Source organism: Conger conger, chromosome 11, assembly GCF_963514075.1.
Source record: "Conger conger chromosome 11, fConCon1.1, whole genome shotgun sequence".
NCBI classification, from domain to species: domain Eukaryota; kingdom Metazoa; phylum Chordata; class Actinopteri; order Anguilliformes; family Congridae; genus Conger; species Conger conger.
The window spans coordinates 7,180,701-7,208,425 of NC_083770.1; the positions used below are offsets into that span (position 1 = coordinate 7,180,701).

The following is a 27,725-nucleotide window of genomic DNA, read 5'->3' on the forward strand; positions in this document are numbered from 1 at the left end:
GAGCATTAATAGCATGCTAATGTGCGGATATTATTTCCTTACTTTGAGGAATAAAGAATGAACCAGCGCTGTTAATGTGAAGCTGAGTAAAAGGCAAAACAGAGTTTCACATTCTCAAATTGAAATAACATTTAAAGCTTCAACTTTGCATATCAGGGACATACTCAATGACTTTGAATGTTCTATTAAAGCTCAGCATGAGGCTTGTTTAAAGCCCTGTCTCCACCAAACAGCCAAGACAAGACGAGACAAGACTAGAGAAATCTCTGAACGTCCGTGTTTAAGTCTCAAAACGTCCATGAGTATGGACTGGGCAGTCAACACCAATATGCCGGGTAAACAAACAAAAGATTGTTTCCATGACAACCCGAGTTAACTGTAACGTTAAATCAGTAATTGCTCTAAAACTCCGGGCTTAAGATTCGACACACTCCGTTTTCGAAACGCTGGCTGCCGAGAACCGACGTTCTAAAACTGGACAGTTCACACAGATAAAAACTTTTGACCCCAAAATATAGCCACTAAAAGGTATACCATGGTTATGTGCATTACAGATACAGTAGAAGAGGGCAGGACCCCATACCAGTGGGTATTGTACGTTATTGCAAGCAGATAAATGCAGAACTACATGTATAACCATGATGCGACTTTTTCACGGCCGCATTCCTAGTAGTGATATCACTTAACACACCTATTTACACTTTCTCTTGTGTCATATTTCCCCGCTTACCCCTAAAGTATTAGATACGTGTACTACCTCGGTGTTTTAATAATTCATCAAGCTGCGTTATTAAAAGAATTGGGGTTTGTTGTATTGCCATTTGGCATTAAACACACTCGCCCGCATGCTCTCCCGACAAATGCAAATAGTATCGGTCCGCGCGGCGGTAAGATCGGGAAAGCCCGAGAGGGACAACGCGGCGGATCAATGATGGATATGTGGAGTCTGAGGCGTCTCTGTGAGGAAGGCTGTTAAAAATTAGCTTCATTTATCCTTGTACCTCGCGGATCATCGTGTTCTTATGTGTAATAAGTGCCGGCCGTCGAGCTCCCCCTCGGCAACCCAGACTCAATAAAATGTTTGACAGCAGCTATCTTTGCAATAGTCTTCTGGGTTTATCCGTCTTCGGGAGGAAATTGTCAGTTGACGCCAGCTCATATGTCCGGCGGGCTGCGTGTGTGTGCTGCTCGTCTGGAGAGGTGGCTGCAATCGTAGCAACAGAGCGGTAGCCGCACCTGCGTTCGGTCCCCCCAAAATACACGGCGGCCATTTTCTCATGGCTGCAGGCTCACCGAGCACAACACAGTGTTGAGGCAGTCAAAGCAGGAGCCGGCTTAAAGACAACAGGTTAATGTTATGTTTTGCCATATAATGCACACAGCTATTATTTGCTGGCAGGAAAGCAGTTTTCATTGGAGAAATAAGCCATACTGTAAACATACACAATGAGATCAACTTCAAACTTTAAAATGAAAACACGCATGCCCACGCATATTACATTCGATTACATTCCACAAAAGACGTGCATGTCAAGGTCATAGAACATACAGAGTACAACCATGAATATTATTTAAGGGCAAACAGGCAATAATTCAGCCAGAATCTAGGACTGACGACAGTACCAAGAAATGCAAATGCAAATGCAATACGAATACAAATACGACTGCAACTGCAACCAACTTTAGACGACAAAGCACAACAAGGGGGCTGAAAATGCAGGCCGTCCTCCCTGAACACACAAAAGCACACACCCGTCGTAGCACTTATAAAATCTAAACATCTGTACCATTGCCTTGAATAAAACCAGATCAATGGGCACACAGTATATGCTAAAAGCTCCGCGGCAGGGTTTGGTTTATAGAAGAAAAACAAACCGCAACATATTTATTGCGGAGAAAGATCAGGCCTCCTGTGAAGTCGTCGCCCGGCGGTGAGGCAGCGTTTGGAGGGGTGGGCGCGGGAGACTGATTGCGTTCCGTTTTCCTGACTGTAGGATGTTGATGTTTTGAAATGATGCTGATGGTAATGTGATGTTCTACCCCGGGGCCCGCAGTGTCTCAGCTAAAAGCCTCCCGTTCCACGCGGGTCAGAATCAGGAGATCCGTTCTTGCCGGGTTCCCGAACGTAGGCTCAACCTACCGGCGGGGCCAGGGGGAGAGCACGTCTCTCACAAACACAAACATACGCTCACGTGCTCTGGCAGCCTGGGACGCACATACACAGACACGCACACACACACACACACACACACAAACATATGCTCACGTGCACTGGCAGCCTGGGAAGCACATACACAGACACGCACACACACACACACACACACACACACACTACCTGCACAAATATACACACAAATATCCCGAGATATCTTTAAACACACACCTTAATACAATCATACAACACACATGCAGGGATGTGACACCCACACACGCACACACACACAAACACACTGCTTGCTTATGACAGTCCATCGATGTTGACGCAGACTTGAACACAAACACACACACACACACACACACACACACGTACACACACATGCACAAATATACACACAAATATCCTGACATACTTGTGAACACACACCTTAATACAATCATACAACACAGACGCAGGGATGCAACACACACGTACGCACACACACACACACACACACACACACACGCGCACACACACACACACGTGCGCGCACACACACACACAGCGAGTAATCATTCAGGACCGGCTGAAATAACATGATCTAACAGAAAGCTGAGATGAATTGGGAGAAAACAAGGTTGGACCATGAGCACAGTTGGAGGACAGCTAGGAGATGAGAGAACACGTGATCAAAGTCGGGCCCTGTGGGACTCCATCTTGTTTGTGCAGTACGGAGCTGTTTTCAAAGAGTCGCTCTTTATAGACTTCAGCTAAAATGTTGACTTGTATTTCATTTCATTATTTATTTGATTTATTGTCTAACGACTAAATGCAAGCCAAACAGAAATGAAAGAATGCAAATAGTGCAAGCGAATAAGAGATGGAAGTGTACGGTATAGCCTTATGCGGTTTTCTTGCTCTTGCTTTTGAAGGTTTTATCTGTCTAACTGTTCACCATTAACACAGTCAAAAATGTAATGTCAAAGCTGTCCACCTTCCATCATGACAAATCCTGAGTGATCCAGGTCACTGGGAAAACCACAACCACTCTCAAGAGTTAAGTATTTTAAAAAGCTTTGCCCATTTCCCAGAGCACCCAACAGGCGAGAACCTCAATAATTCGTCCAAGACCCAGTTCTCTGTCCCCTTCCCATAGAAAAAAAAAAAAAAGTAAAGAAACAAGATACTGCACTCAAATAGCCAGCTTTTGGGTAACCGATCATTGTCTGCAAAACACAGATACTGCAAGCGGATCATTTGGAGACTTTGCAGAAGGATTAAAGTTTAATGTATAATTTTTACGAGCGCATTACTCCCCGTCATTTTGAGACCGGGTATACAGATGAACAACTGCAGAAGCGTGAAAGGCAGCAACAACGCATTAGCTGCCTCAGCTAACACTGACACCCCGCTGCCTGCGTGTGTGCTGAGAAGAAGATTGTTCAGCCATGACCGGGACCCGTGGACAGCAGTCACTGCCCCAAAATCAGAACATGAACGTGCATCACCCGGCACAAATGTTTTGAACAGCTTTCTAAAACAAAAGTAGATTTTGTCACTTGCTAGCTAGCTTGATATTCACGTTTCAATACCTCGATAGCAATTAGAGACCAGGAGTAGATGGTAAACAAGCGAGTAGTCGAACCAGCTACACATTAATTAAAATCTGAAATCAAGCTAAATTGTGAAGCAGTTCATACAGGTCTTCAGTACCTTTAACTCAGTCTCTTAACGATACAAAGCAAAGCTAGAAAACCCTATACAACTCAAGCGACTCCCTGGTGTAAAATCCAGCTAAAACCAGCTTGAAATGACCAGCTACCAGCTGGTCAAACCATGTTGAGTATGGAGCTGGTCTGAACTGGTCAACCAGCTACTAGCCGTTTCAAGATCTAGCTTGAGCTGTCGTTTGTTGTGTAATGTTTAACGTGTTAATCATGTTATGTCATGGAATGATCCACCTCTTTACTGGTGCGATCATAAAGAGCGCACAGTGGAATCTGTACTATCATGCTATTTCAATCTGCTTCAAAAGTCCTGATAAAAAAGTTGAGATTTGTTATTCAGATGTAAATGAAGATCATTTCCATGCCGCTTTATTCCATGCACATCACCACTCCAGGTCCAGTCTATGCCCAACATACCTGAGTGTATAAGGATTTGGTAGGTGTCAGAGATATGTCTTTAAGATATCCCGACAACCACAATAATGTTGTATTAGGGTGAAATCCTTTGAATAATTGTCACAATGTAAAATAATAATTTTTAATGTTTCGCCATGTTAATATACGAGATATGAAGCTAAATTGTCTTCTGAAGTCAGCCTTCAAGTTACATTACATTAAATGTAATTTAGCTGACGCTTTTATCAAAAGTAACCTATGGTTTGTTAAACTCAGCAGGAGACAATCCCCCTGGAGCAATGCAGGGTTTAGGGCCATGCTCAAGGGCCCAACGGCTGTGCGGATCTTATCGTGGTTACAGTGGGGATCAAACCACTAACTTTGCAGGCCCCAAACGTGTACCTTAACCACTATTCTATGGGTGCCCAGTTCAAGCTCTGCTTTCTGTCATTATGCCCAATGTTTATGCCAAGTCAGTTGTCCTTTCTGCAAACAGCTTTGTCCCCCTGATAATACAAGGCAGTCAATGCATCAGTGTAAACAACTACAAGGAGACAGCTGGAGATTATGTCAAAATCTGCATCGATTGTCAGCAGTTTCTAGTCATGGTCTTATTTGCTGATTTAATCACGAGAAAGCGCGACAAAACATCAGCATTATGATCAGAACGTTATTGGCCATTGTGCCACACAAAATGAGAAAGAAAAGGATTATAAACTTGTGAGCTGCCATTTAAAACTGGGTTCAATACCTGGCAAAACAGGCTTTATAACAGAGGACATTTTCTCCACTGTTTGAATGGCTCATACATGTTGTAACTGCATTTGTTTTACACTGTGACAATGAACTACCATCATACCTTAGTCCTATGGGGGTGGTGTACAACACCTCAAAGCATAAATGTATTCATTTTATTTGTTAGAGATTCATTTAAGTTATTATGCTTCAATGACTAAAAATAATGTTCCAACTCGGCTATTCTGTAATGCGCTCTGTTGCACTCACGTAATATCCTTACCTGATTAGACACAATTGTATTCATTTTGACAAAGAAATAAGCAGTTTAGGTCTTTGTGTTGTTTTTTTAGTCTTTTTGAAAATGAGTCAAAGGAATTGGGAAAATACTTCCAGATTGAGATGAGGGGGAGGGGGATGTTCTTTTTGACAGGCTCTGTGAATAAACTGGTGTTAACCCATGCACTTAATAAAAAAATGCAGTGATTCAAATTACGTTCCACCATTTGACTCCCCTGAAGTGCCTGAGTTCCATTTTGTATTTTTTTGCACTCAGGCTAAAGCGCAGGGCACTCAGGCTAAAGCGCAGGGCACTCAGGCTAAAGCGCAGGGCACTCAGGCTAAAGCGCAGGGCACTCAGGCTAAAGCACAGGGCACTCAGGCTAAAGCGCAGGGCACTCAGGCTAAAGCACAGGGCACTCAGGCTAAAGCGCAGGGCACTCAGGCTAAAGCGCAGGGCACGCAGGCTAAAGCACAGGGCACTCAGGCTAAAGCGCAGGGCACTCAGGCTAAAGCACAGGGCACTCAGGCTAAAGCGCAGGGCACTCAGGCTAAAGCGCAGGGCACTCAGGCTAAAGCGCAGGGCACTCAGGCTAAAGCGCAGGGCACGCAGGCTAAAGCGCAGGGCACTCAGGCTAAAGCGCAGGGCACTCAGGCTAAAGCGCAGGGCACTCAGGCTAAAGCGCAGGGCACTCAGGCTAAAGCACAGGGCACTCAGGCTAAAGCGCAGGGCACTCAGGCTAAAGCGCAGGGCACTCAGGCTAAAGCGCATTTTCAATCACAGAAACAGCCATGAAACATCGGGAAGGGCCCTTCACGGTTGCTGGAAACGGCCGTAAATTAATCCCGGGGTGACTGCGCGGACCTTTCTCCCTCTGCCTCTCTCAGGCGCTGGGGGAGAGCGGGCTGGGCCCGGCCCAGGCGGGAGGAGACCCTGCACAGTGAAGCCCACCGCCGGGCCCAACCGCGTCCCCCCGACCCTTCACGCTCAGGCAGCGGTCTCCAACCCCGGTCCTGGTCCTTTTGTTTTCATCTTAAAATCAGCATCCTGTTGAGACCCCGGCAACCAGGTGAGGTGAGTTAAGTGCGTAACCAACTGGTCAAAATGATTAATGAAGTGCAGAGTGACGACGAAAGCCAGCAGACCCTGTAGCTAACTAGGACCAGGGTCGGTGCTGCTCTAAGGACAATGCCATCCGAAATGCTTCCAATGAGAACTGACTTTGCTGCTGCACATAGCACCTGACAGTTAGCGGCAGCTAACCGGCTCATTTCAAGTAGAATCGGCACAGTAATCAGAAGGAGAAAAGAACAGTCCACGTTTGGCGCTTGTTGGGAGCGGGAGCCGCACCTCTCGTTAAGGGCTAATCAAAGCAGTGCTGTCACCCGGGCAGTGAGTGGGAGTGTGAGATGCAGCGTGCCAGGCGCGTATGATTATCTGGGCCCTAATTTAAGAGAATTTTGCGTGTGACCTTTTTAAGTCTGTGCCTCTGCGAGCCTTCCTCCAGCTCCAAATCGACGGCCGCTCATTTGCATCTGTGAACCCGCGTGTCATCTACAGACAGCTCGCTGACACACAGGTTCAGAGATGCAAATGAACAGTCGGTCATAGGTTTATAATGCGGTTCTTTTTTTCTTACTTCCCAAAAAGCCATTGAGGCCAATAAGGTCATTGCCATTTTCAGTAATCTCGTTACAGTGCAAAAGGGTGCCCTATTATGCTGATGTTAGGTAGGGCCCGAGACGGTTTGTATGCCACTGGAGCAATTAAGCCCTGTGCTTGTCTAACTGCTGCCTTACTTATACACTTTGGGCAATTTAATGCTTTTTTGCACCTCTGAGATTGCGAGCCATTGAAATAGAGCCAGAATACCAACAGTCATGAAGAACTGCCATCTCATACCAAGGACTGGGCTCCCCCGTTTACAGAAAAACAAGGCAAACTGCGACGGCATAACTTTGAAACGGCAGCACACACATAACCTGCCATTTTTACCACACCTCCGTGTTTAGTTAAAGTCAGGACAACACATTTTGTGTTACTTCCAACACAGTCTGTGTTAAAAGGTTTGCTTTTTAACACATACGTACATTTTGTACACTTGTAACACAGAAGTAGTAACTTTGACACAAAATGTGTTGAAAGTCCCACGAAAGTACAAACACAAAAAGAAAAAGCGTGCTGGATATTAACACATCCTTTTTTGAGAGCGCAGGTATATTGTTTTTGTTGAAGAAAATGAAACTACTCAAGGCGAAGCGAGGGTCGAACAAAAGATGGACGAATAAAAGCAGGAAGGAGCCCCTCGCGCGGGCAAGCCTTCCACACACTCCGATTCTCCGGCACTCAGCAGCTAAAAAGCAACTTCAAATAAGCACTTTGAAGCTACCGGCGCTGAACATTCAAAGGTTTATACGTCGGTACCTTGTAAAGCTTGAAATCTTCCCAGGCACCTTCCGGAGCCCCAGATTGTAGTTTCTGATGAGCGCTGTTAGTTTTATTTATTTCATTTTGCTTTTTTCCCAGAGTGCCCCGGTGATAAATAACTTAAGGAAAAGGCGGCGGCCATGTCGGGAAGCGTGGTTCCCTCCGCGCGTCACCTTTATGTTCCTGGTGCAGCGCCAGGGCCCGGTTCCGAGCGACTGCAATTTATTCAACCCATCAAGTATCCCATTATGAGGCTAGCTGGCAAATAATGCCATCAATTTGCATACAGTTTACGCTTTGAAGCCCGGGCCCGGCTCTCAAAGTGCTATCTCGCCGTGCAGCCACCCCGGAAAATTTGAACGCAATAAATCATCAAAATAAAAATAAATAAATGCCAACGCTCATAAGAGATCTCTTTAGCTGCAGCTGTCTGGACGGGGGGGGGGGGGGAGAAGGAGGGGGAAAAGGAGGAGAAGGAGGAAGGAGGGGGAGAAGGAGGACAGGGAGGAGAAGGAGGGGGAGGTGGTGGTGGTGCGGGGGGGTGGCAAACCGACTCCAGATGTAGAGCGGGAACGGCAGTCTGGGATAGGTCTCCCGGGAGTGGCGAGAGAAAACAAACAGCTATACGAAAAACTGATCGATTCGCACCGTCTTCGAATATCATCTCCCCGCTGAAGCGTCAAATGGGATTTAGTCATTTCCGTGGGTCGAGACAGCCCACAAGTCCCCGAGTGTGTGTCTTAGCCAACGTCTCCCAGAACATTCCGGAATATTTTCATATAAATTACAGCAGCCGATGTGTAAACAGAATAGGAATGTTACGGATGTCCTGTACGGATGTATCTCCGCGTGTATCAATGTATGTCATTCAGTCCTCGAGGTAAGTGAGAGATTAGATCGGATGGACTTTGTGAAATTGCAAATTGAACGACGGGCGGTCAGCGACGTTTCCGCCGGCGTGAGGCCCCGGTTAGCGAGTCTGGGAGCAGAGGTGAATCGAGAAACACCGGTGTTTGAACAACGAGGCCGGTGATTCATACGCGAAGCAATCTATTCTCCGTTAAAACATGTCCGAGCATCTCCAGCCCCCGAGAGTTATTGCTTTCATCAGGCCTGGCCTCCTCAGGAAGTAGCGTGCCGGAGACAGGAAATGAATGCTGTGCCGTAATATCTGCGTGCTCAATCCACCGGCGCATACGTACGGACAGTACAGGGATGTGCCCGTGCCCACTCGCTCCGTATGAAACCGCTTCGGCACCCTGCAAAGCAAATTATTTTTTAAAGATAACCAGCCTTTTCCGAGATGGTATCGCCGCGAATCAATTTGAGGCTCATCCGGCGGGTTCCGTCAGGCGCTCGCAGATTCAGATCGTACCGAGGCACTGAGTCAGGAACGACTGGAGGAGAAAGGAGGAACAGGCCTGGCACACTCCTTATTGGAGATGACGTACGCTACCTTCCGCAATTAAGCATTGTCCATAGGCCCCACCCACCTTTGCTTTCTCTGTCCCCCTCTCTCTCTCTCTCTCTCTCTCTCTCTCCCTCTCCCCATCTCTCTCTCTCCCTCTCCCCCTCTCTCCCTCTCTCTCTCCCTCTCCCTATCTCTCTCTCTCTCCCTCCCTCTCTCTCCCTCTCCCCATCTCTCTCCCTCTCCCCCTCTCTCTCCCTCTCTCTCTCTCCCTCTCCCCATCTCTCTCTCTCCCTCTCCCCCTCTCTCTCCCTCTCTCTCCCTCTCCCCATCTCCCTCTCTCTCCCTCTCTCTCCCTCTCCCCATCTCTCTCTCTCTCCCTCTCTCTCCCTCTCCCCCTCTCTCTCCCTCTCTCTCCCTCCCTCTCCCCCTCTCTCTCCCTCTCCCCCTCCCTCTCTCTCCCGCTCTCTCTCTCTCACACGCACAGACAAGCACACATGCATACAAATGTATGCACCCATACATGCACACAAATATCCTGACATACAAACATATGCCTTAATATATACACACGTATACACACACACACACACACATGAATGCATGCACAGACTCCCACACGCATGCACACAGACTCACATGCACACACACACACACACACACACAAGCATTAATTAATATATATGGACACACAAATATACAAATGCATACACACACAAGCATGCATGCACAGACACACACATGCATACACACACACATACACACAAGCATGAAGGCATGCACGGACGCACATGTTTACACTCACACACACATACAAGCATGAATGAATATACGGACACACACGTGTACACATGCACACACAAACGCACATCTTTATGCATGCACGGACGCACACACACATACACACAAACACTGTGGTGTGTCTGGAGTCTAGGCTTCTCACACCCATCCTAGCAGAACACACTGTTTTAGAAGTAACGCACATCAACAGGAGGTTGTGTGATCTGTGTAATCAAATCAAGGACCAGATCTTCAAGTAACATTCCAAAATCACTAAATCCAACTCACTAAATTACAGTCCAAAGGGGAAGCATGAGACACTTGTCACCTTGAACGTGCACATTGCTTCCCAAAGGAGCATTAACATGGGGTTAGATGTTTCACAAGAGAAAGTAAATAGGGTTATGTCTGACTATATTCAAGTACTTTTGTTTGGCTGATGTAGCCATAGCTTTATATAAACATTTTTTTTTCTATTATTTTCCTTTATTTCCTTTTTGTCATTTTTCTGCATTTCTTGCATTTTGGATGCCTCAACACCTGGTGGTGGAAAAAGAAATTCCAAGAAAACGTCATATCTGCCTCACTGCTATCTTTTGTGCCAACCTAAAAGACTCTCGACACTCTATACTATTTAAGAATTTGGTGGCAGCGGTGGGATCCAGTGGTCCGCTAGGGTCGGCACTCAAGAGCAACAACGTCTCAACGAACGTGGCAAGCCACCGCGGCGGCACAGAGAGGAACCAGCAGAGGGGCAACGACAGCGCCCCCTTCAGCGCCGGATGGTGACGCCCATTCCAGACCGCAGTCCGCACCTCCAGAGGACCGCCTATCCAGGCTTGAGTCTGCAGTGACCTCCTTCATCCAAGCCCAGCAAACCAGAGAGGACAGATGGGAGCGGATGACTCAGCAGCAGAACCAGAGGTGGCAGACAATGCATCACCAGTTCCGACAGCTGCAGACATTGGTGAGCAATGAGAACCTGGACCGCCAGCCCCCGGAGGAAGAGGATGAAGCGCGCCAGTCACCGGACTTCGCACCTTTGCCAAACCACGGTCTGCCAGCCCTATGTCAGGTACATCCAGGCCGTTAAACTGCGCCCCACCAGTACATTTCAGATGGAGTCCACCCAAGATGACCCCCTTTTCTGAAGATGAGGACATCGAACATTACTTGACCACATTCGAGAGGATCGCTCTGGCAAACCAGTGGCCAATGGAAAGTTGGGCCGTGTATCTCGTTCCCCTGCTGTCAGGGAAGGCCCGTGCCGCCTATGGCAGAGACTACACCAAGGTAAAGCAAGCCATCCTCACAAAACTCTTCCCTCGAGAGACTAGGTATTCCACGGTAGAGGAGGAGTGTCTGGCCATCAAGTGGGCGCTGGACACTCTGAAATACTACTTGATGGGGAAAGAGTTTGTGATAGAGACCAATCACCGGGCACTGCAATGGCTGAATCGCATGAGGGACAGCAATGCCCGGGTTACAAGGTGATACTTGTCATTGCAGCCGTACACGTTTACTGTCCAGTATGAGCCTGGAAAGGACAATGTGACTGCTGATTTCTTGTCCTGCCTCTACAAGGAGTGCCAAGCTTAAGGAGGGGGGAGTGTGATGCCATGGCTCATTGGGGCATCCTCACGCGTTCTTATTGTGGCCGCACTGAACTTTTATATGCGTTTTTATTAATTATGGACTTGCGTCATAAAGTGCATATGTTCCCTCCACTAGTATTCACTAGTACTGTGATATGTGTTACGTGTTGAGTTTGTGTGAGTATAAATGGATGGGTGCACACATGCGGATAGACCTCGCCAAACATTTCACGCACATTCGTTCATTAAGTCATTCACTCGTTTATGCAAAAACTAGGTCGTGCTCTGATAAAATATACATGTTAACCAAAAGGTATGGGCCTTTGGACAACGTCTGTGAGCATAAGTTATTTATTTAATGTACAGTGCTTTGTTAAATGCAGTGATTTAGAGACATAACTTCTTACCGCCATATCGGCTGGCTCTCTTCCTGGTGCTTCTAGGGAAGCGCGCTCCCATCCTGGGACAGCTATATGGTTGGGTACGTTCGCGATCGGCGCATTTGCGTCTTTGTAAAATCAATTATGTGTTGTGTAACACTTACTGTGAGTTTAATGGCATGTGTCCATGTACTGTTGTAAACTTAAAGGCCTGGTGTAGTGTTTGTGTAATAGGTACCTTTTTAAATGCTCTTTAATACAGATTTGTGTTGTGATATGTAAACACCCCTGTGTTTATGGAATGTCATGGTGTGTGCCAATTTGGGGTGGTCATGTCTACCTGTTAAAAAGAAAGGCATTTCATTTGTTTGGAGATCTCTATGGGGAAGGAACCAATGCCTAGGTCCTCCTTATCTCTCAGTTGTGTGAGGTATGGTCTAATTATTATCACCATGGTTATTATTATTATTGAAGTCTGACTTTATTCAAGTACTTTTGTTTGGCTGATGTAGCCATAGCTTTATATAAACATTTTTTTTCTATTATTTCCTTTATTTCCTTTTTGTCATTTTTCTGCATTTCTTGCATTTTGGATGCCTCAACACCTGGTGGTGGAAAAATAAATTCCAAGAAAACATCATATCTGCCTCACTGCTATCTTTTGTGCCAACCTAAAAGACCCTCGACACTGTACTATTTAACAGGTTACCAGCACAAATCAATTAAAAGATTCAAAGTCAAATGAGACAATAATTAGCTGAAGTCTGGGCATTTAGAAATATTCACACAGGACAGTTTTGTGAAAGATTACCACCATTTAACACTGAGAAGTCTGCTCCTTTCACATAGCACATAGTTTTGAGAGAGGAATATAATTGTGCTACTAACTTTTTAAATAGAATTTCTCGAGCTTGCTCCTGCATAGCTGTCACAAACTGCGCTTTTCAAAAACTGTTCCGGAACAGATCTGAGCTGTGCTCAGGACAGCCCTGGACAAAGGTCCCTGACTCAGCACGATGATGTGTGATCCTTCTTCTGGCAGGCACAAAATACGAAACCAAAATATGACATTAGGAGAATATATGGATTCCCTCCATTGTGTGGCCCAAAATTACTTTTCGCAGTGGAAGAGCACACTTTTAAGTGAGAGTGTCGCTCCACTGACGCTCTTCTTAACCTTTCTCAAGTGAGATAATCTCCAAGCCTCAGTCCAGTGTAAGAAACTAAGACAACATTTTTATAAAGTGTCTAGAATGGTTGCGAGAAGATATTACTTTCATTTTCAAAACGTAATTAGAATTTAAATGAAAGTGATTGGCTGTACACGTGAATCTTTATATTTTCAGTCTTACTATTTAAAGCTCCAATTAACCGCACAGGCTAGATCACAATGGTGCAGCTAACTTCTGATCTTTTTTATTTATTTCGTAAATCAATGCAACAGCTTCCTTCCATGGCATGTGTGAATTTCACTTAAGCACAATTGTACGTGTTTCCATGGAGACAAGTGCCAACTAGTAATAAAAAAAGCTTCACAATGGATGGGAGACATTTCTCATGTTTATGTAAGAACAGTACATGTAAGCGAACAGAGTGAGATAAAGCACACTGTATTAGCTTACCCATGTACATTTCTCTCTAAAATGTAAAGGAACTACCATAAAACATTCTCCCCAGCCAGTATAAACAAAGTGAGTCTTGAGCACCTGTTTCCATTAACGGAGACCGCACTTCATTTTATCCACTTGAGGTACAGGAGGTTCCTGTATTAGTATCAAAGCGGATACCACTGCCATTACCCCTGTAATACGGGAGAAGATCAGATATGCTGATTAAAAAAAAAAAACAAGTATTATAAAATCTAACTTGCATTATGTTGCCATGGTAACGGCCTTCCTTTAGTAATGAGAGTGTTTACCGGAGGAGAAAATACTCCCTCTTTATTAATGTCTCTCGTGTTTACTCTTCAAGGATGTACCAGCATTGACATGAAAATAAATGCAGAATGCTGAAAAGGTCATAAATGGCATCTTATGACATGAAACTATGTATAATTTTATGATGTGGCTGATGTTGGATAATTTAAATAGCCGTGCACTGTAACATGCACCTCGTGGTCAGCAGCACAGCACTGTAACATGCGGTGAGCTGTGCAGGAAAGGACCTCCTCTGAGATGAATGCACTGACAGCTCTTCCCAGGAGAGAGGGATTGCGTGTCTGTGCCAGGGGCAGGTGTTCCATATTGGGAGAAGCGGGATATGAAAGATAACAATCGATAACCCTGCTGAAAAGTCAAGCACAGACCAGCTGGGATTCTCAGCTAGTGTAAGATGATTTAAGCTGTGTTTTGGTGACTTGTCTAGCTGGTCATCACTGGTCTGTGGCTGGTCAAAGTTGGTCTCTAGCTCATCAAAGCTGGTTAAGCTTGTAGAGTAAGCAGGCGGTCAAACTGGTGGACTAGCTGACTATATTGGCTGGTCACCTGGTGACTAGCTTAGGCTGGTTTCAGCTGGAATTTTCAGCAGGGAACCTCTTCCTCTCCCCTTCTATGCCATTCACATCGCACCATTCAGTTTACACCCCACTGACACAGAAAGACTACCACTGGAACCAATTCATCACAGGCCTTCTTTACAACTGAGAAAGACCAATCAACTCTGTCACACAATTAGCGCATATCTTATAGCAACATAGAGCAGGCTTACAGTGTAATTACAGTAAAGCTGTAGTTTTAGGATTAGTTGCTAAAACAAATGTATGTCAAAATCAATCTAGTGTTACTGCACTACCGTGAACTAAATTAATAAATACATTCTGAGGTACTGTTTTGACACTTTTGAAAGCACAAATTCAATTGTAAATTGAGTAAATACGAGTGAATGAGTTCATGAAAATGTCATTGAACTAAACTAAATAAACAGTCACAGCAACAATTTATATTTAATTCTACCTGTCAGAATACATCAAATGTGTGAATAACTGAACTGAAACAAATTAGAAACTATTTGCCTTTCAGATTATTTTCTATTTATTTACACCAGTAGGCTAAACAACATATCGCAAATAATTGCTGTTCAAATGATTTACTTCAAATGTGAGCATTCATAACAAAATGAATAAAATATTGTCACAGAAACGACTCAAATATTAATACTTGATCACTATGCTTGGCTAGGTTTATTAGAAAATGTAATTCATTACCATTAGTTAAATCATCTATGTACCACTGAATATGTCATCCATGTTATAGTCAGCAGTGTAATACTGTACATATCAACCTTAGTGCCATCCATAGCACCATTAGCTAAATCAGTTTATGAACAGTAAATGCACCATTTTATACTCCATATCCTCCTGAGATCAGGGAGATGTGTTTTAATTTTTTTACATAACGTAAGGGTCTGTGAAAAAAATGTTATTTTATTCAATTCAATTCTGTTTTATTTGTATAGTGCTTTTAACAGAAGCCTGTCACAAAGACACTTTATAGTAGTAGAAGAACAAAACACCAGACTCGAATCCCCAAAATAGCAAGGTAAAAAAACTCCCTGGTGGGGAGAAAAACCATCGAACAGGTTATATGGAATGTCCCTTAAAGTCTAGGTGTAGAGATTAAGATCAGAAACGCATGTCCACTACAGAGGACAATTCTGGGTCCAAGGAGGACATCAAGGCCTCTATTTATTTATATATCTATTTATTTATCTATTTATTGAGGATCGATCTCAGATAGTTATGTCTATGTTGTAAATGCTCAACACGTCTCCTTCCATCTTAGTTTTATTTTTCTTTCGGTCACTGCAGAGGAATTGTGTGTAACCCGTTTATTAGTGGAACTAGAGTGTTGCTCGACTGTGACGAAAGGTCGTATTACAGGCAAAAAGTGATTTTCCCTTTTGAGTGCTTCAGCAAGAAAATCCCTCCACTGCAGGAAAAATAAGTGAGTCAGCAATATCCGTGTGATTGTCTGGCTGGTTTTGTTTTTCATTCCCAGTTGCAATAAAATTGTATATTAATTTGGGGTTTATAACAATACAAAACACATTACATTCTTAGAAACAAATGAATACAATTACTGCCCTGCTCTACTCATACTGCGATGAAGAAGCAACAACAAGGTAATAATAATAATAATAATAATAATAATAATAATAATAATAAGGAAGGGATAATACCCTATGAACGAGTCAGTAATGTGGAAATAATTTCCAGGCAGAGTGGTGCTACGTAGGGTATTATTCTGCTTCTACCACAGCTAACTTGCAAAAATAATTTAGCTATGGAAAATGACATTTTTGTTTAGAAACAAATGTATTCATTGAAATGCAAGAAGAATAAATAGAGAATAGAGAATAAATAGTGAGAAAAATGTTCTTCACGCAGGCTAAAAGTGCTTGCTGCAACTAAAATCCAGCTGCATTATCGCCGACGAAAAGTTCACTAGCTCACCATCGGCAAAAGGAAATACAATGTTCTGCTATTACCAAATGTTAGCTCGCAAAATAATAATAATAAGCAATTTATAGAAATTTGTATTCCACACTTCAGTGCCATGCAACTGAATGGAGCCCTTCCCATTTTTTACTGAAAGACCTCAATATTTAGTCGAGTTTTTGTTGAGCACAGCTGTCAAAATCAGCTGCCATGTCTCGTTCTTGCAGCCAATCACGCAAAAATGGTCACACTTTGCGGGTTCATGAATTGGCCATCCATTTCAACTTTTCCATTTCAATGATAATTCAGCTGTCTGAAACGCATTTCTTCAGTCAAATCCTAAGGAGACGCCCATTGTGATCAACAGGGTATTTGCAGTCGTGTGTAATGAGAAATATCAGATAACAGCTAGCAAGTTAGATTGCAAACTAGTTTGAAAAGCCTAACTATAGCCTAGCTAACAATAGCTAGCTAGTTAACTAGCTGGTATTTATACTGTCACTGCCGTTTTCACATATAGCTAGAGCTAGCTGGCTTTGTTAGTGTTTATGACTAACCTAATAAACCAACATAGCCAATTTAGCTGTACGTTTTATGTACGCCTAACATAGCAGGTCTATTTTTGGCCGCCCTTTCTTTATTGTACCTGACATGTTTTCACAAATTGAGTGCTTGCCACTTTGAACAGTCAGTGAGACAGCTGTCGCTGTGAAATGGAATATCATCTATCTGCCAACTGCATGCAATAACGTTGCTGAAAATAACGGTCCCACGTTCATTTAGACCTTTAGGTTAACCTCGTTTGTTAGCTTTGTGTCCCCCTATTAATAATCAAAATAATTAAAATGTAATAAACTGTGAAAGCATTAAATTAGAAAAAGCATGTGAATTTCAGACAGAATGAGTGGTCTTGTGTCAGGATCCTTTGGATTTAAATAGAGGTTTTTCTGCACAAAAAAAGTAAGAATTTGTTATGCGATTTCTTAAGGGTATCCATGACATAGAAATGCCGCAACATTGCGAAACTAGTAGTTGGCGAGCCCGTTGCTATTGTAGTAGACCTGCGAAATAGCACCGAGATTGGTTTTGAAATGGGTCAGATATTGAGGTTGCTATCTTGAATGGAAGAGCCGACCAGCACAACCATATAACGAGCGCGCTCACTAATAATAATAAAAACAATAATAATAATAATTCCTTCCATTTATATAGCTCTTTTCGCACATTGCTGTACAGTGATGAGGGGTACAGTAAACTTGTCTCAAACGCCACCACTGTATAGTGTAGAATCTACCTACATGTGATGCACAGCAGCCATTTTTTGCAAGAATGCTCATCACACATCACATGAGGTCGATAGGAAGATCATTTGTAGCCATGGATGATTAGGCGGCAGGTTGAGAGAGCAAGGGAACTTAGCTATAAGCACCGAAGAACCCTTGCAGTGAGTTAAATTATGTGTGTTTTTCAGCTCGGCCTTGCAAAGCATATGTGTGTTCACCCAATGCTTGGTTAACATCAATGCATGTAATTCTATATACTGTGTGTGTGTGTTTATATATATATATATATATATTTATATATATATATAGTGAGTGCTGAGTGTGGCTTCTATATCATGGTCATGTAAGTTAATTAGGTATTAGTATTTCAAAGATTGCTTTACATGTATAATGAAATAATCCTTAATGTAACACATTGCCATTCCAATCATAGCTGCAAAATATTTCTGAATATAGTCAGACCATATCATGGCGTTTCTCCTTACCGTACACAGACAAAACCAAAGAATCCTCAAAATAACTTTATAATAATTCTTTAACGTGAATGTGTATTTCCCTGTGTATCCTGCATGCAGGCATATACCTAATTAGAGCAGGGAAGACTGTAGGGAAACAGGAGGGAGTAATAAACAGGGGTTTGAACCTACCGTATATGTATATCAGTAAATATGGAAACCACTTCAACTTAATTAAACAAGGGATGAGAAACATTAAAATGCAATTAGACGCTAAATTCCCTCAGATCCTGCACAAACACATGAATACCCAAACACCAAAACATTGCTTACAGTGTGATTGGCAGAGATGGTCTTCAAGGTAAGTTGGTAAGAGCGTGAGAAACCTATTGAGTAGTATATATTTTGTGTCTAACTGTAGTTGCAGTAAACAATGTTTTGATTCAGTAATTCAGTAATTTAATGATAAAAGAATGCAATAAGTAATATTAATTTTAAAGTAGTCATAATGTAGTTATTTTCATGATACTTTTACATGACATTACAATTGCGAAGGAATAGAGCTTGTAAGAGAATTCCTACAACTTCCCACCACGGGGCAGCCTGTAGCTTAGTGGCTAAGTTACATGACTGGGACAGCCTGTAGCCTAGTGGCTAAGGTACATGACTGGGACAGCCTGTAGCCTAGTGGCTAAGGTAAATGACTGGGACAGCCTGTAGTCTAGTGGCTAAGGTACATGAGTGGGACAGCCTGTAGTCTAGTGGCTAAGTTACATGACTGGGACAGCCTGTAGCCTAGTGGCTAAGGTACATGACTGGGACAGCATGTAGCCTAGTGGCTAAGGTATATGACTGGGGCAGCCTGTAGCCTAGTGGCTAAGGTACATGACTGGGACAGCCTGTAGTCTAGTGGCTAAGGTACATGACTGGGGCAGCCTGTAGTCTAGTGGCTAAGGTACTTGACTGGGACAGCCTGTAGTCTAGTGGCTAAGGTACATGAGTGGGACAGCCTGTAGCCTAGTGGCTAAGGTACATGACTGGGACAGCCTGTAGTCTAGTGGCTAAGGTACATGACTGGGGCGGCCTGTAGCTTAGTGGCTAAGGTACATGACTAGGCAGTGGTTAAGCTACATGACTGAGACCCAGAAGGTTGCTGGTTCCACCCTCGGTGTAGCCACCATAAGATCTGCACAACCAAAGGGGTGGATTGTCCCTGCTTAAATCACTTTGCTTAAAAGCGTCAGCTAAACAAAAAAAAGATCATAAAATTAAACCAAACAGTACATATTTACATACAGCTCTGCGTTTAACTGTGGTTGTGATGCTATCCGTTTTCATGAAGATTTTTTTTTTGTACTCGTTGCAATCGCATTACAACATTCTAAAGCAAATGAACTGACCCCCGCCCCCCCTAAGAAGGCATTCAGAAATCAAGACGATAATAGGATCTCTTCCACAGCACAACTCAGCATGACGGACAGCTCTAATCATTCCATCAAGCAGCGAGCAGGGAAATAATTGATGATGGATAGAAGAGGTGGAGGAGGAGGGAGGGAGGGAGGCTTGAGCTCTCCTGTCATTCGTGCGTTTCACGGATCTGCCCGCGTACGACGACGTCCCTTCTGACCCAGTTTGGCCGCGCTTCTTCTTTCTCCACAGAAGCACATCCAGAATCCAGACATCCAGAACAACTGACAACCCTCCACTTTTCCACTCCGTGCCAACTCCTTCGTGTAGGGGCTTGATTATCCGTAATGTAATTTTCATGAATCTAGGACAACTTTCTTGACGCCCGACCCCCTCCCTTTCGAGTATTACCGGCAGTGGATAAATTGTTGCGGTATTTGCATATTGTAGCGTTGTTTGCTAAATGTGCCCCGGATAAATTGGGGATTTGTGGATGCCCCAGTTGCATTGAAATGTGATGCCACTCGTTCCTTGCCATTTTAATGCCCCTCACAGACAGCACTAAATCGGCCAGGGACTGGAGGTCCTGCACGACTGCCCGCAGAATTGCCCTGGCAGGGTGGGGCTTAGATGACAAGGTCACACCTGGCTCACTGTGCAATAGCACCCCCTCTGGCCAATCAGGTGTCTGTAATCTCCCTGCAGAAGGCTGCACAGAACTGAGGTACAGTTTCACAGCCAGAATGAAAATATCAGATAATATTGATAATGGTGAAATGAGAAGAAGAAAAACAAGAAGATGAAGAAGACGAAGAATATGAGGAAGACAAAGAATAAGACGACGATGAAGGAGAAGAATATGTAGGGTGAATTAAAGTCATTTTGGACACAGTCCCAAGTCTTCACCCGATGGACAGTTGGGTGCAAGTCTGATACCATGTTCAAAAAATGTTTTTAAAAAAGTGTTATCCTGGAAATAGCATTGCAAGAACTACTGAAAGACCAAAGAGGAGCAAGGAGTGATGGACCAAATACCTGACCTAAATCCCATTGAAAATTTTTCAAAGATTCAACTTTTCACTCAAATTTTTATGCTGATAATATAATTAGTAACGAAAAAGTGAATATTAATTCGTGAGCTCAGACCGTTGGACCCCACTGTATGTACGATCACATTAATTCCAACATCACGATTTAACATGATGCAGTATGGCTGACTACACGTTTGTGCCGGACCAGTATAGCGGTTGCACGTTCAGTTGGTCTGAATACGTCGTATCACAGCAGGAATCCTGCACGCATTAGCTCTTTCACCCTCCTGCCCCGTCCGTAATTTCGTAAAAAGGCGTTAATATTTAATTTAAGTGGTGTCACTATCAATTTTTCATACTCGTTTTATCTGGGCCTTTGCGAGTCGAGTGATTTGAAGACACCGGGAATTAATTCCAGGAGGGCCTGACTCCTCGTCCCGTGTTATTTCATCGCGGCGTGTCATTTGCGTCAATCAAATACTGTATACGTTTCCTAAAGGAATACTGAACGAGAGGCCACGGCTGGTACAAACAGGCAGGAAGTCTCGCAGGGCGAACTGGCAGTACAAACAGACAGGAAGTCTCGCAGTGCGGACAGTACAAACAGGCAGGAAGTCTCGCAGTGCGGACAGTACAAACAGGCAGGAAGTCTCGCACGGCGGATGGTACAAACAGGCAGGAAGTCTCGCAGGGCGGACGGCTGGTACAAACGAGCGCCTATCTCCGCGGCTTTATTCCGGTCGCCTTTCCCAGGCCCGCCATTTCAACACAGGCGGAAGGCGGTCGGAGGAAGATAAAAATTTTTTAAAAAAAGGCGCTCTTACTCATGACAGGAAATAAAGAACGATCATAAAAAAATAAAAATAAATAAATTGGCACTGTCTAGCGCGATGATGGCTGACCTCTAGCAGTGAAATATGCAGCACCGCCCGGTTCCCTCGCCCGGTTCCCTCGCGGCCTTGCCGCTCGAGGAGGGGGGGGTAAAAACATGGATTTGACCCTCACCCTTCCTTCCTCGCCATAAACCCGGCCGTAAAGCCGTCCATTTCCCACTAGCACTTAAACATCTGTTTAAACCGCACTACTGCTGTACGCCATAAATACCGTTTTGGCCTCTAAAATTACCCGTCGACTCCTGTTCTGAAGACAATTCGGTCCTTTTCAGGCAACGGCAGGCCCCATTTTGTGGCTGCAAAGGCTATATTCCGCTTTTGGAGCAGCCTCTTTGATAATTTACGCTTTTAGTCTATAGATTTTCAGAGTACTCTTCGGGAAAATTAATCTGTGCTGACAGCAACAGCAACTATCTAGGGTATGTGCAGTAATTTGCTTAACCTTGCGCAAAGATATTCTTAAAATAATAATCAGACCACTGATACTCTTATTTTTAGCTAACCAACTATAAAACGCATCATTAAGTGCTCATCTGCGTATCTGGCAGCATCTAATGTTGACGTCTGGGCAAATAATGAGGTGGGCACAGTTCAGTCTAGTATATTATTAACTTGTCAGAGGCATTACATTACATTACATGACATGTCATTTGGCTGAAGCTTTTATCCACAGCGACTTACAGTTGATTAGACAAAGTAGGAGACAATCCCTCCTGAAACAATGAGGGGTTAAGGGTCTTGCTCAAGGGATCTTGTTGTGGCTATACCAGAGATCAAGCCACAGACATCGCGGGGCCCAGTCATGTACCTGAAGCACTACGCTACAGGCTCCCCAAGATGGACCTCGGGTGAAGCTCTGTGCTTCGTGGCGCAATGGCAGCCCTTTACTCGGACCTAAATAACCCGGTTAGAACCCCAGGTAATGTCCACCTTTAACTGAGATCGAAACCAGATTGAACTTGTGTTTGTTTTTATCTACAGCTGAGATTAAACTCCCCGACAACGAGACCCAGACAAGAAACCTTCTTCCCCTCTAGGAGTTGTATTTAGTGCTCACATCAGATTCCAGTTTGTCGACATCGTTAAGCGTGAAGGTGGTAATTAAATTCAGTACATTAAAAAGCCGAGGTGGAACACGGTTCTCCTCGCTGGGGAACTCTCTTGTTAAACTTTTTTTTCTTTGTTAAACGCCCCCCCCCCCCCCCCCCCATCTTCTCGCATCGAATGAGACACAGGATCAAAGGAATTAACCTCGCCTGCCTGACGGGGTTGGGCCAGACGGGCCTGCCTGCTCCCGTCCCGGCTCCTCAGACTGCAGGCTTCTCCTCGGGCGCCCGTCACGTGGCCGAGCCTCTCCGGGCACGGGCCGGGGGGCGGGGGGACGGGCGAGAGGGGGGGAGCGGAAGGTAAAGCCGTGTCCTTGGAGAGGACCGCCGTCCTTCGATCGTAACGAGCGCTCCTAGGGAGAGCGAGGGCGTCTCCGACCTTCACCTCCGTGGAGGAGTCGGTACGCCCAGCTTCGCCCCTGCCTTGTGACTCGTTTCCCACTCCTGTTCTCCCACTTTAGTTTAGTTCACCCCATCTTTTCTCGGATATGTCTTGGAGGGTAGGGACCGTTTATGTTATGTTGTGTTGCTTTATTGACCCTCTATCCGCAGACCGTAATAAATGCCCCAGGCTTATTGCACCTCCATTTTTCCCTTTTTCCTTTGCAGAGCCTGTTGGCTCAGTGTCAGCGCCTAACTCCGAGTTACTCGATGCTAACGCAGCCCACGTGTACGCCAGTATCTACACCTTTATGCCTCCACTACTGTGCCATCCACCCACTCTTCCTAAATCAATTTTTATATAAAAATGCCAGTTTTAGGCTTTCATCTTCATTGTGAGGAACAATACTGTCAATCTCCATGTCTTAATTTACTAGGTTTGGTGATACTGAAAATGTTGGTGCCATTAGAAAGATTATATTCTCCCCTTTCTAGTTCTATGTTCTAAAACTTGAAATACGTTTTGAGGTCAACGCAACTGATTTTGATAGAGCAGGTCACATTTGCTCACCAAACAGCATCATCATCAGTCAGCGGTTGCGGTGTTGTCTGTCACGTAATACTGTGCCATGATGAAAGCCATCTTCTGGGCATGCCTCAAGACTAAGAACAAAAGCTGCTTCTCCCCAGGTTTTGAATTTGGAGCCATCAGTTGTGCCTGAAGAACAGGAATGGATAATTTCATTGCTGGAGGGCTGTTCCTAATCTTGCCTCTCTTGGGACTTGGGAAACCAGGAGCCTGTGGCAACGTGGTGCACTATTTGGAGGAACCAATGAGGAACTGTTGCCTCCTCACTCAGCCAGCCAGTAGGATGAAGCCACATGTGTTGGCTCTTGGTAATAACTAATTTGCTAATGGGTACCTAACCCAGACTCAAACTTGTGATGACAGGCCTGACTTAACCCTCCTATTATGTTAAGATTTTATGACCAGTTTTACACTTGGATTCAAATTGAGCCCATTGAAAATAATTTTATAGAATTAGAATATAATTGCGTATACCATCCTTAGACCATTCTGTGCAATAAGATGCCAAAATAACTACCGTATAACAATTTTAACATTAATATTACTTACTGAATGGACTGATTCCATTGATCATAAAAAATCAATCAGTTACACTGATGCGAATTTGTACTGAATAAAGACATAAAAAATGTACATATAATTCAGTAAAAAATGACGGCGTGTAAATTGTTTTTGTGTGAAGTCAGTTTTAATTTCGATTCGATTCAATTCAATTCAATTCAATTCAATTCAATTCAATTCAATTCAATTCAATTTAATTTAATTTAATTTAATTTAATTTAATTCAATTCAATTCAATTCACAGCAGTCTAAGTCTTTAAAGAGTAACAGGAGGGAGGGAAAAAATGGGAAATACCAGCCCCAAAATAGCATATGAGGTAAACGTCTCCTGTGTGGGAGAAAAACCCTCAAACAGTAGTGAGAAAACAGAAGACTCCCCGAAGGGAAGAAATCTCTAACATGCGCGACCGGAGGATAGCCATCCTCCATGGGCCTGTAGGTCACGCTAACAGCTAGCAGCTCAGGTATTCAACTAGGAAGTCCACATGGAAGGACGTAAAGTTTCAAGCAAAATGTTCAAATGTTTTTTTCGGTAAAAACAATCAAGACATCTTTGGTTTTCATGTTTCATGTTTCGTATCTGAAACAACACAGTGATTTAAGCACTGGCATCAAAGCGACTTCAATCACAAAAACAAAATCACAAATGGCTCAATTTGGCTCAAATTCAAAGGATAAAGCTAGTTTAGCTGAAAGAGGATCTTGAAGAATAAGTGTCAGGACGATAATTGGTCTATGTGTCTGTATAAGGGAGGGTTTACACTCTACAGTATCATTTTAAAAACATCTGTGGCTTGAAATTCCACATGACACCATCTGAGCCGACGAGTCCGCAACTCTGAGAACATTCATCTGACACTCTTTCAATGAAAGAAAAATTCAACTTCAGCCCATATTCATGAATAATAAAGGACTTCTGATGCATTCGTATGAAAAAATAATACTGATAAACAGAGCCATGCTTTCATTACCCTCTGTAAGAATAAATATTTAAGACCAAAGAGTTTAAGTGCTTTAATCCTCTTTGTTTAAGCACCAGGATTATTGTCTTCACTTTGACATCTCTTTGTAGTATAGTGACAAAAATTGGACAAGGCATTCTGAATGTGGTCTAAATAAGGCGGCGTGTAAAAGTATGCAAAGTAATTAATTCCCCCGAGTCTTGCTATTTGGGAAGATTCTGACTTCGCTTCGGTCAATATTGTTGGGTCAATTCTAGAACCTAATTCTGTTTTACTCCACAGGCCCAGATGTCCAATTACCAAAAACAAAACCTTGTAAAAACATAAATATTAACAAATGTCAACATGACATTTTCCCCTTAATGTCATGTTGACACCTTCACATGTCAGTATTAAAAGCATTTTGCCAGTTAAAAATTTGATTGAAATATATCTTTTAATGAACACGCATTCATGTCACCTTATGACCTTATCAACTAGCTGAGCTATTTCCTTCAATTAAGAATAAAATAGTAAAATAAAACGAATAAATACAAAAATAAAATACTGCTGAACTACAGCTGACAGCTATGAGACACAGAGAGTCACTGCTTTGTGAATAATCATTATGTTTACAGTACAATATTCCCCATGATTTCTTAATAGTGACCCATCACCACACACCTGTGATGATACCTATTCCGGACTTATTCAGCCCGATGTTCGCTTAAGCCGTTAAGGTTAGTTACCTTCCAGAACAATCGAAATCACCCTTCAAACCAGCGGCCTCTTAAGTTTGCGTAAAAGTGAGGGATAACGGGCTTAAAGGAAAATGGACTCTCTCTCTCTGGGCGGCAGATGGTTGAACGCAGCGAATTAGCTCGCCGTGGGAACGGCCGCCTTTCGTTTTCTTTCCGGACGACGTTTTAACATCGAGCCCCAACTCGGCGACATCCATCACCGGGCAGAAAAAGATAAGCCCGGGAGATTGCAATCGTTTCCAAAGCTTCTTTCACGTGGGGGTCCCCTGTCAGGTCAAACAAATAAACTTGTCAGGACTGAGAGTGGGTTCATCCTGGTGGTGGTGGTGGTGGGACGAGGGGACGAGGGGGGGTCTGTTCCTCCTCTCTCAGCCGCGCGCCGGTGCGTCGCGGACGGCTGGGAATACGGGCCGTGAGGTCACCGGCCCCGGAGCGAGAGCCGGGCATCGGGACCGCCGCTGATCGGCCGGCGGTAATTACGCGGCCGGCTGGAAGTTCCAGAACGTTCCCTGAGCCGCCGCTGTTCGCGAGCGCGGGCCGATCAGGAGAGAGAGGGCTTCAGAAGCGGGAGGTCGCTGATCTCGCGCTTGGCCTGCAACTCCGGGGAGAAGGACACCCTTTTCCCCTCCACCAACAGCATTTCCGTCTGTTTCATACGCACATCCAACAAGCGCGAACAACGTTTCATATTTCTTCCACAATTATTCAAAAAACAGCACCTTAGTGGTGTGAGTGTGTGTGTGTGTGTGTATGGGCGCGTGTGTGTTCGCGTGCGCAAATGTCTAGTTCTGAAGTCCGCAGTGAATGAGCTGCATATCACCCTGTTCGTCCCAGCTGGAGCTTGAAATTGATTATGTTTTCTGGGAAAAGGGTAAGTAATTGAAAATGAACCCCGGGGAACTTGGACGTAACACACACACATACACACACATACTCTCAAGTCAATGGCCCTTATAAGGCATATTTACAATTGTACACACAACCAAATGTACATCTAACCAAATCTTTTCCCTGGGTGTTTCGGGTATAAGATCACAAATGTGTGATTCAAACTTTCTTAACTGAACATCGTAATGCTGATACAATAATCTTGACTTGTAATTTAAATAGAAAAACTGACTTTCAAAATTTTGGGAAAAACATTACAAAAAACCGACTCCAAAACATTACAAAAACGTACATTTTGAACATGTACTCTCAGTGACCAATTTATTAGGTAGACTTCTACAACAGATATGATCTTAGTGACCATGGAATGATTGTTGGTGCCAGATGAGGTGGTTTAATATTGCCGCAATTTCCATGCACAGTTTACAGAGAATGGTGAAAAAAAACCCAAAAAACATCCAATGTAGAGCAGTTCTGCGGGCAAGAGGAGAATGGTCAGGATTCAAATAACAAATAAGCATCTCTGAATGCATTTTGTCAGAAAAAATAAGTCAATAAAGCGGTCACTGAGTATCTTGTGGCTGCAACGGGCGACATTGGCTCAGGAGGTAAGAGCAGTCGTCTGGCAGTCGAAGGGTTGCCGGTTCGATCCCGCAACGGGTGTGTCGAAGTGTCCCTGAGCAAGACACCCAACCCCCAAATGCTCCTGACGAGCTGGTTGGTGCCTGGCATGGCAGCCAAATGCCGTCGGTATATGAGTGTGTGTATGAGAAGCATTAATTGCACAGCGCTTTGGACAAAGGCGCTATATAGACGCAGGCATTTACCATAGCCGGTGCTGCTGTACCCCACAGCTCTCTCTGGCCCGGACGCACAGGACATGGCCGTGCGCTCCGTGTGCTGACAGCGCGGCGGAGAGCGGCCGGGCCGTCCTCTCGTGGCCGGGCCGGATTAAAGGCTAATGCCAGGCGCTAATGCCAGGCCGCGCAAATCCCCCCCGGCTCCCCGGGACACCAGAGAGGCGCCGGGGCCCTGTGTGCCGGCGATAACGACCCCTGAAAATCGCCGCAGAAAAGGTTTATTGCGTTTTTTAGCCTTCGCTATGAGGGTCCTGCACAAAAAAAAAAAA

General features: G+C 44.2%; 1 protein-coding gene across 1 annotated transcript in view; it reads right to left on the minus strand.

Moving 5' to 3' along the window:
* Nucleotides 1-27,725, minus strand: part of grid2 (glutamate receptor, ionotropic, delta 2) — a 243,616-nt gene that overhangs the window by 72,068 nt on the left and 143,823 nt on the right. The gene's annotated exons all lie outside the window — the stretch shown is intronic.